Source organism: Lethenteron reissneri, chromosome 19, assembly GCF_015708825.2.
Source record: "Lethenteron reissneri isolate LAM-NWPU_2019-01 chromosome 19, ASM1570882v1, whole genome shotgun sequence".
NCBI classification, from domain to species: Eukaryota; Metazoa; Chordata; class Hyperoartia; order Petromyzontiformes; family Petromyzontidae; genus Lethenteron; species Lethenteron reissneri.
This window is the reverse complement of record NC_083797.1, coordinates 488,463-498,599: the sequence shown is the minus strand read 5'-3', so window position 1 is coordinate 498,599 and position 10,137 is coordinate 488,463.

Sequence of the window (10,137 nt, the reverse complement as noted above, 5' to 3'; positions counted from 1 at the left end):
GGGTGGAACGCATTCGTTCTCTCTAATCTCTCCAGACGGAAGCCTTTCCTCCTCTTCTGCTGTGCGTCGACCAGAGGTCACTGGAAGAGGTTCATGATCTCAGACGTAGCTCTTTGATATCTGCCTCCCGCGAGTCGAGAGGCGCGGAATCGGGGTGAAGCTGTGGACAGACGACGACGAGAAGAGGAGCAGAGGCATCCGTCTCAGGGGATTAGAGAGATGAATGAGACGAGAGCGGAGTAGAGTGAGATGAGAGGTGGGAGTGGAGGGGAGTAGAGTGAGATGAGAGGGAGAGGTGGGAGAGTGAGTGGAGGGGAGTAGAGTGAGAAGAGAGGGAGAGGTGGTAGTGGAGGGGAGTAGAGTGAGATGAGAGTGGAGGTGGTAGTGTGAGTGGAGGGGAGTAGAGTGAGAAGAGAGGGGAGAGGTGGGAGTGGAGGCGGAGTAGAGTGAGATGAGAGGCAGGAGTGTGAGTGGAGGGGAGTAGAGTGAGATGAGAGGGAGAGGTGGGAGTGTGAGTGGAGGGGAGTGGAGTGAGGTGAGAGTGGAGAGGTAGGAGAGTGCGTGGAGGGGAGTCGAGTGAGATGAGTGAGATGAGAGAGAGATGAGAGCGCTGCTGTGCTCGCTCTCGAGCAGCAGGCGGCAGTGTGGGACCGCTGCCCCAACACCGTGTGGCGCGCACGCCTCTCACCCTCCACGTGCCATTAAGGACCATTGCCGAAACGTCGCCTGATATATATTTTATGTTTAAGACCACTCACGTGTTACTATTGAGGAACGTGTTGAGTTGTGTCGTTCATTGTGCATCACAGTGAACGCAGCAGCAGCATCCATCATCAAAGCATCTGTTTTTATTTTGGAATTCCATCGGTACAATCCGGACATTACTGCAGGACGCTCCTTTCAAGGCGTCTTGGGACTCAGTGAGGCTTCCCCGGGTGAATGGATGTCGCCATGTGTCGCTGTGCTCCCTCTGCTGCAGAGCCGTCCCGAGGGTACGGCGAATCCGGGCGACCGCCCGGGCCCCGCAATTTGGGGGGAGGAGGGCTGCGTGTCGATGTCACGGTGTCAGATGGAATGCTTCCCGTTTAGTTTGGTCCGGTGTGTAGACATCGCCACTAGGGAGACAAAGGCGACCGAGGGTGGTGTTGGCCACCCGCCCCCTCGTGTGCCCCCAAAGATGAACAGCACTTGCCCCAACAGCCTGTCAAGGCTATACGGGGGATCTTTGTTGTCTCTTTGTTTTTGAGACGTGCAGATGGAGCGAGGTGGGGAGAAGAGAGGGCGTGTGGGGGGAGCGGTGTTGCGGTCGCGCTGGACGCTCGAGGCACGCGGAGAAACCGCCGCCACCGCCACCACCACCACCGCCACCACCACCATCGCTACCACCGCCACCACCACCATCGCCACCACAACCGCCACCACCGCCACCACCGCCACTCCACCCCGCAGATCGCTTCTCTCCGTCCGCGACGTCGGTGCCGAGGGTCCCCGGAGCCGTCGCGCCCCGGGGCGAATTCTCGCGGCCAGGCGGGTCGCGTCGCGCTCGCGCGCACGCCGCTGGGGGGGGGGGGGGGGGAGTCACAGCAGGAGACAAATCATCATCCATAACACAGCAGCAGCCATGATCAGTCCACTGCTGAATGAAGGCCTCTCCCAACCCGCAACCGCCGACAATCTCCCACGATCCTGCGACGAACGATCCATCTACGAACGCGGCGACCTGTGTTCGATATTTACCGCGCACGCCATACATCCGTACTGACCAGCGTGGGGAAGTATGACCTCTGTGATCGACACGGCGTGGGAGAGGCTTTCATCCAGCAGTGGAATGACAGGGGGCTGAACATTTAAATTGGTCACCCGATTGCCATAAACGGGCTTGGCAAACCGCCAGGCTGACGGTGATTCAGTCGATGTCAACATCGTATCAGCAAAGCCAAAACATCAACAATCTCACACACACACACAGACACACACACAGCCCGTGATGGGATCACGACAGGGAAACAGGGCACGGCCCCGTCTTCGTCGCGCTTACGATTAGCACGGATGGCGACAAGCAGTGCGAAAGAAGCTCTCCACACACCGACACTCGTGTGAGTTCTCTCTTGGCCCTGGCTTCAACGCGTCAGCAACTCCGAGCGCCGTTCGTCGCGCCCCGTCTCGGACAATGCGAAGGGCACCCCCAGCGGCAGCTGCCCCAATGCGCGGTGCGAGGTGACTCGGCACGTGGCCTGCAAGCGGGCATCAGCCTGCCGGTAGCGGGGGGGGGGGCGATGTTGCTCGCGTAATCCCAATTGCACTTCTCAGCATTGGCAAGTTCTATTATCGGTCGCCACCAGTTACATTGTGCGTGTACGTGGATTGGTTTGTTAGATCTTGGTAGGAAACCGGAGAACCCGGAGGAAACTCATGCAGAACGAGGGGAGAACGTCAAACCTCCACACAAAGACGCGAAGATCCCCCATGTCGCCTTTAGCACCAAGCGAAAGGTGCTCATTTGGGCTAAGCCGACCTAGGGGAGGCACAAAACCTCTTCATATATTTGTCTCAAATGTTGGCTGAGTGGAAATTTAACTCGAGTTGTCAGGTTCTTAGCGCAGTGTGTTACCCCCCCCCCCCCCCCCCACAAACCTTGCAGAACCGACGGAGAACACGCAAACTCCACACAGGAAAGGCGCTCCCGAGTCGGGAATCGAACCCAGGTGGCCGTCTTGCAGCGAGGCACGAGCGTTACTGCGGCTGCCGTCCGGCCTGAGTGAAACGCAAGTTACCTTCATAACCCAAACGCCTCTATTATGTGCATACATTCCCTCTGAGTGCGATGGGCCTCGGGGCTGACAGTAGTAGCAGCAGCAGCAGCCGTGTTTACCAGTAGCACCGGTTCAAGGGGCCGGCTACCGCCAGACTTGATGGGCAGGAGGAGTAAAACGGAAAAAAACACACGACACGGCAGTGGAAAAACGACTTCGTCTCCATCAGACGCGTCCATCACAGGCGCTCGCGTGCTCCCAAGCGCCACGTGAGCTCCACAGGCGGCCGCCTCACTCACAGATCAGAGGCGCAGCCGAGCCGCCGACGCTGGGGGCCTGGGTTCCAATCCGGGGTTCAGCCGCAGAGTCAGCGCAGGACTCAGGTTACGGGGGGCCTAAGGCTAAAGTCCCTCGACTCAGTAGCGTGGCTGCATCGATAAAGACGTCACAACAAAGGCATGGACCAGCACGGCCACTCGAACAGCGCGCTGACGCACCGCCAATCGACCAACACCCCACGCGGCGCGCCGCTTCATTGCGCGTTTAAACCGCGTGCAGTACGATAGTACTAGACAGTACAGTAGTATAGTACTAGACAGTACAGTACTATATAGTACTAGACAGTACAGTACTATATTACTTATACAGTACAGTACTATAGTAGTATGGGAGCTGGCTCTCCAGACGCGACAAACAGAGACATTGTTACCGACATCTGTAAGAAACAAAATCTCTCCTTCAAGAGGCGCAATGCGCTGCGGTGATACGACGCCGTGATCCTTGATCAGGAACGTCGCGAAGCAGTCGTGAAAGAGCCGCCCCATGCGGCTCCCGAGCCTCGGCTCGCCGAGCCGCTGAGTCCTCGTGGCACCACGAGTCTGCAGATCGTCACGGACGCAGCGGACGGAGCCCAGTGAAGTTCCACCAACGCGTTGCATACCTCACTTCCTTCCTCCTGAGGAGTTGGGGGAATCGCTAATTCCTCGCACGCACGCACGCTCACTCACACATCGAACAGCTCTCATATAAGCGTAGATAGCAGGGGGCAAGTGCTGTTGGCGAGTACCGATTCAGGCCGTGGCGGTGGTGGTAATGTGGAAAGCACCACGCTTGGCCGCCTTTGTCTCTCCAGTTCTGATGTTTACACACCGCACCAGATGACCTATGAGCCTGAGTCGACCCAGAACCGGTTTAAATATTCGTCACTGATGTTGACCGTGAGCGGGAATCGAGCTGAGCTCGCCGGCTCCCGAGCGCAGTGCGCTAACCACGGAGTCACCACGGCACCCTTCACACAAGATACAGACAAAGGCGCTCCGTATAGTCTTCAGCAGACTGTCGGTGCAAGTGTTGTTAGCGAGAACCTATTAAGGCCGTGTACGGACGCACGAGGAGGAAGAACGGCCAGGAGAACGCCCGCCCGGCCGCCTTTGTTTCCCCCCGGACACACACACAGACGTGCACACAGACACACACAGACACACACACAGACGTACACACAGACATACACACACACACAGACGTACACACACACACACAGACACACGCACACACAGACGTACACACAGACATACACACACAGACGTACACACAGACACACACAGACGTACACACAGACACACACACAGACATACACACAGACGTACACACACACACAGACGTACACACAGGCATACACAGACGTACACACAGACATACACACACAGACGTACACACAGACATACACACACACAGACGTACACACAGACACACACAGACACACACAGACACACACACAGACGTGCACACAGACGAACACACAGACACACACAGACGTACACACAGACACACACACAGACGTACACATAGACGTACACACACACAGACGTACACACAGACGAACACACAGACACACACACACACACGTACAGACATACACACAGACACACAGACGTGCACACAGACGAACACACAGACGAACACACAGACACACACACAGACGTACACACAGACACACACACAGACGTACACATAGATGTACACACACAGACGTACACACAGACGAACACACAGACGAACACACAGACACACACACAGACGTACACATAGACACACACACAGACGTACACATAGACGTACACACACACGGACGTACACACAGACGAACACACAGACACACACACAGACGAACACACAGACGTACACACAGACACACACACAGACGAACACACAGACACACACACAGACGAACACACAGACGTACACACAGACACACACACAGACGTACACACAGACACACACACAGACGTACACATAGACGTACACACACACGGACGTACACACAGACGAACACACAGACACACACACAGACGTACACACAGACGTACACACAGGCACACACACAGACGAACACACAGACGTACACACAGACATACACACAGACGTACACACAGACGTACACACACACAGACGTACACACAGACGTACACAATGCTACAAACGCACACGTGGTAAAGCATCGCAGCAATAATATTAATAATGATCAAGCATCGCGCTACCAAAAAAGGTAGCGGAGGCGCGCGCTGCAAATTTGCCACTGGGACAAAGTTTGGTGATCGCGAGGAGATAAAGGAATGAGAGATGGGGAGAGGGGGGACGGAGAGAGGAGGGGAGACGGAGAGAGGGGGAGATGGGGAGAGGAGGAAACGGAGAGAAGGGGGGGAGGGAGCGAGGAGGAGGGAAGCACTCGGGGAAGAAAGTGCAGGAGGAGGAGGAATGTGCAGGCGGTGTAATTGGCGCACGGGACTCGAGTCGTACCTCCCGCCGCCGGTAGCTGCCACTTGCGAAGGACCTCGAGTGAGTGGAGCGTGAGCCCGGGGTCCCGAGGGACCGCGTGAACAATGAACGACGCTAGCTGCGCAGGTGAATGGCCCCGAAAGTGACCGCCCACGAGTTCCCTCCCATGTGCATGCCCCGTTCCCGGGCGGCTCGTAATCGGGAGATTGCGAGTTCGGATTCATGTTCGGGTGGGGGATGTTGGGGGGGGAGAGTTGACTCAGCCCATCATATCTCTATCCGGGGTCGATCAATTGATGGGGGGAGATCACCAGCGGTCGTGCTAACGGTGGAGCTCCGTCTCAATGGTCGAGGCGCTGAGCTCACTGGATGCTGTCCATCTCAAGTTAGGGTGGAGCTCACGTTGCGAGCAACAGTGATGGCATCGCAATTATTTAATGGCAATTGCTCTGCTGTCCTACATCCTGCTGGCGAGCCAGGGTACTGCGCTTGTAAGCCCACGGGAAGGGAGCCCTCCCGCAGTGCTGGGGGGGTCACAGGCGCGCACTTCTGGGCCCTCGCCAAATGCCCCTTGTGTGAAATCTGGCGCCACCAGCCCCGGGCACCGAGCCAGCCACCCGCGGTACGCAGCGCGAACCGCCGCCACGGTCGCTCCCCTCCCAGAATCTGGGTCACCGCCACCACCGCCACCACCGCCACCACGTGTGGCCTTAACAGACTGTTGGGGCAAGTGCTGTTAGCGAGAAGCTATGAAGGCCGGCACATCACACGAGGGGATGGTCAGGACCTCGCCCGGCATCCTTTGTCTCCCTCGTGTCGCTATTTTATATACAGCACGAGATACTCATTTGAGGCTGAGTCGACCTAGAAGAGACCCAGGACCAGTTCAAAAAATCGCCACTGTGTCTTGGTCGGGAGCAGAAATCGAACTCGGGTCGCCGGGTTTGTAGCACAATACGCTAACCACTGTGTCACCGCTCCCCCATGCAGACACACACACACAAGGCCAAAGAACGAGAGAGTGCTCACACATTTATTATAAAATCCGAAATGAAATTTAAAATTGCTGCAAGGCAGTGAGTGGTGAGCCGTCATCTGGGAAACATCACAGAGCGAATAAACTTTCTAGAAGATCAATCACAGAGTTGCATTTCTTTACAAAAAAACATAAACCAAGTCGCTGCTTTTGTATAGGAAACAAACGCTGTTAATGAATCTGTACGTCGATATGAGCTCAATTTTTACAATAACACCACACCGCGTTGATTGATGGGGCGTATCGAGGCACAGAGTGAGGTTCCATAGAGAGTGAGAGAGCGGCAGGCAGTTAGAGGCATGGGGTAGAGAGAGCACACCGGTCTTGAACAGGGGCAGGGAGTCGATAGCAAGAGCGACTGGGGCGCGAAGTGAACCTGTGACCTGCTGGTGTCCGAAACTCTCTCCGCCCACACTCCCGCTGGTGGAGCGACTCAGAGGCGGAGAGCGTTGCAGACGCGATCGCGAGCTTCCAGAGAATGCTGAATCCCCACTTTGCTGTAACTACACATTCTCGTGGCGTGTCAGGGTATGGCTCCTCCTCGACGCGAACAGTAAAGGGTCTCTCACGAGTTCCTGCGGTGATCCACCAACCCTCGCTGATGCCTCCACAGCGCTGGGTCACAGGCAGCCACGTGCGGCAGCAGCGTAGCCACCGCCAGCCCTCGTCTGGGTACCGCGGCTGACTCCGAATGCAATCCGTGCGCCTGAGCGCGCAGACCAAGGAGATTTTATCCGGAATTGCGACTTCGCTGAGCCTCGACATCGCGAGGCAACGTTTGCATTCGTTTCCAGTAAACACGCACACAAAAACCGGGCCACAACGCGCTCAGGACTCGTATGTAGGTGTGTATGTATGTGTGTATGTGTGTGTGTGCATTATGCAAGAACCATCAACAGTTTCTGAAGAACTGCAATGTCTTAGGTCATCATGAAGTAGGTTGTGAGCAAATGTGACCCGAACTGACGGCAGCGGTGACACCGAGACAGACCACTGTACAGGGGTCTCGCCCTTACCGGGACTCATCACCGCAGTAGAGTCGCCAATGCTCACTGATGCTGCACAGTCTGCCTCTGGGAGCCATCGACGCATTTCCTCAACGCAGCCTCGAGGGCGCAGCGTTAACAACCCACGCGGGAGGAGCTTCCAGATGCGTCGATCGCGCGAGGTGCAAGAACACAAAACAACCGCGTGAACGCATCAGTCGCAGGGCGATGATTGCAGAAACATGTGACGAGGGCGCTCGGGATTCTGGCCGAGAGCAGAGCACGTGGGCGGCCCACGTGCCGCTGCGTGGCCGTCTCCGCCGTTCCTCGTCAGCGAAAACGAGCGCGGCTCCGCTCCGTCTCGATAGGAAACACAAAGGTTGCGCCTGGCTTGTGATGTAAGCGTCCATCTGTACACTTGGCGTTCACGTCCCGAGCGAGCCCGGCTCTGCTGACGAGACGTCGCGTGTCGGAACCGGCTCGGAGTTGTTGCTTGTCATGAATCAATGCGGCTGAAATGACGCATTCCCAGAGGGCCGTGCGGCTGATGGGTTGTGTTCTTGCGCGCGTTGGCAGCGGCAAGATAGTTCGGCAGCTTGGTGCCAATGTCCAGGTCTGCCGGCCACGACGAGAGGGCTTCGGCAGAGAGAGAGAGAGAGTTCGTGCCGTTTTGCTGATATTGGAGACTCTGCTGCTGAACCTGGGGCATGCCATTAAGTTGGTGTTGTTGTTGGTGGTCGTGTTGGTGGTTTTGGTGGTGTTGGTGGTCGTGTTGGTGGTTGTGTTGGTGTTGGTGGTCGTGTTGGTGTTTGTGGTGGTGTTGGTGGTCGTGTTGGTGTTTGTGGTGGTGTTGGTGGTCGTGTTGATGTTTGTGGTGGTGTTGGTGGTCGTGTTGGTGGTTTTGGTGGTGTTGGTGGTCGTGTTGGTGTTTTTGGTGGTGTTGGTGGTCGTGTTGGTGTTTTTGGTGGTGTTGGTGGTCGTGTTGATGTTTGTGGTGGTGTTGGTGGTCGTGTTGGTGTTTGTGGTGGTGTTGGTGGTCGTGTTGGTGTTTTTGGTGGTGTTGGGGGTAGTGTTGGTGGTATTGGTGGTCGTGTTGTTGGTGTTGGACCGCGAATTGCTGAGCAACGGGAAACGCCGCATTCTCAAATTCAGACGGAACTCAAATCCACACGGGAGTTATCTCTCTCTCTCACTCACACTCACTCTCTCTCTCACTCTCTCTCACTCACTCACTCTCTCTCTCCGACTGTGGGTCCACCGACCTCGAGGTGACACCGCGGCGCGTTTGGCCGCCGCTCTTAAACAAAGGAAACCCAACGCGACACAGCCGCGACAAAGGCTCGGCCAGGGCGCAGGTGAGGGGGACGCGTCGGCCAGAGACGCGGGCAGCGCGCCAGAGGCTTCGCTTCAAAGGCGCTCCCAGGATCATCCAGAGCTTGAGCGCTCGATCCTCTTGCCAAGCCGCCACATCTGCGCCCGAGACGCGAGCGCATTTATCCTGGGAGGCTGAACGACTTCCAGAGACGTAAAAGAAGAGATAAATAATTACAAATAAACTCCATAAGTTAAAATGGAACCGTAAAAAAGCCACGTGTGCGCGCTGGCGGTCGTTACTTATGGCTAAGGGTCGTGACCTCGAGAAAAAAAACACCAACCGTGATCTATCCACTGCTCGATGTAGGCCACTCCCAAACCAAACCACCTCTCAAGGATCTGCTACGAAACGATCTGCTCTCGGACACGGTACCCATTGCATCGCTCCATCTCTCGGGCGCATTCTCTCATTCGGCTGCCACTCCATCCTTAGTTTCTACCAACGGCCATCATCTCACAGTGCTGTCCATTGCACTTACCCTCCTTCTCCACAGTCGATATTGTGAGGCTAGATATATAAGACAATGTTCGCTCACATAGCGTCTACAATGTTGAAATGCGAGTGCAGTGGTAACGCAGCGGTTTTTGCACTGCACTATGAATCCGGCAACCCGAGTTCGATCCCCGACCACGGCTACCATCAGTGGTACGTGGCATCCGAACCGGTGCTGGGCCCATGCCCCCCTCCCCATAACGCCGAGGCCATGCTCCAGCAGTGGCTTGGCAAGGGGCTGAGAGGTTACACAACGGAGTGAGAAGTGGGCCCCGTGAGTGAGTGAGAGGAGGGGGGGAGGCCGGAAGAGTCGCAGACGGCTGCCGAGCGCGGCTCTTGGCAGTGGCCGCGCGGCCTCTCGCCCTCCAGGGCCCCGCGCTCCTCTCCTGGCCGCGGGGCCGCGGGGCGCTTCGTGCTTCGCGCACGGGAATCATTTAGCGTCGCGTGGGGAGATTGTCAGGAACGCGATAACTACGCGAGCAGATGATTTTCCTCCTCAGCATACCGTACACACATGTCTCCTACACGTCAAATACGCGCTCCCAGAAGGCAAGGACTTTATGTGATTGAAATACACAAATGCACACGATTTCTCATTGAAAATATGTACATTTCAAAATATCACTGTCCTGGTCACAAAAGCAAAGTATGTGGGGAATAATAACCATCTTCTGTACTTTTGAGGTATAAGCAACTAGGAAATAACACTTACTACACAGG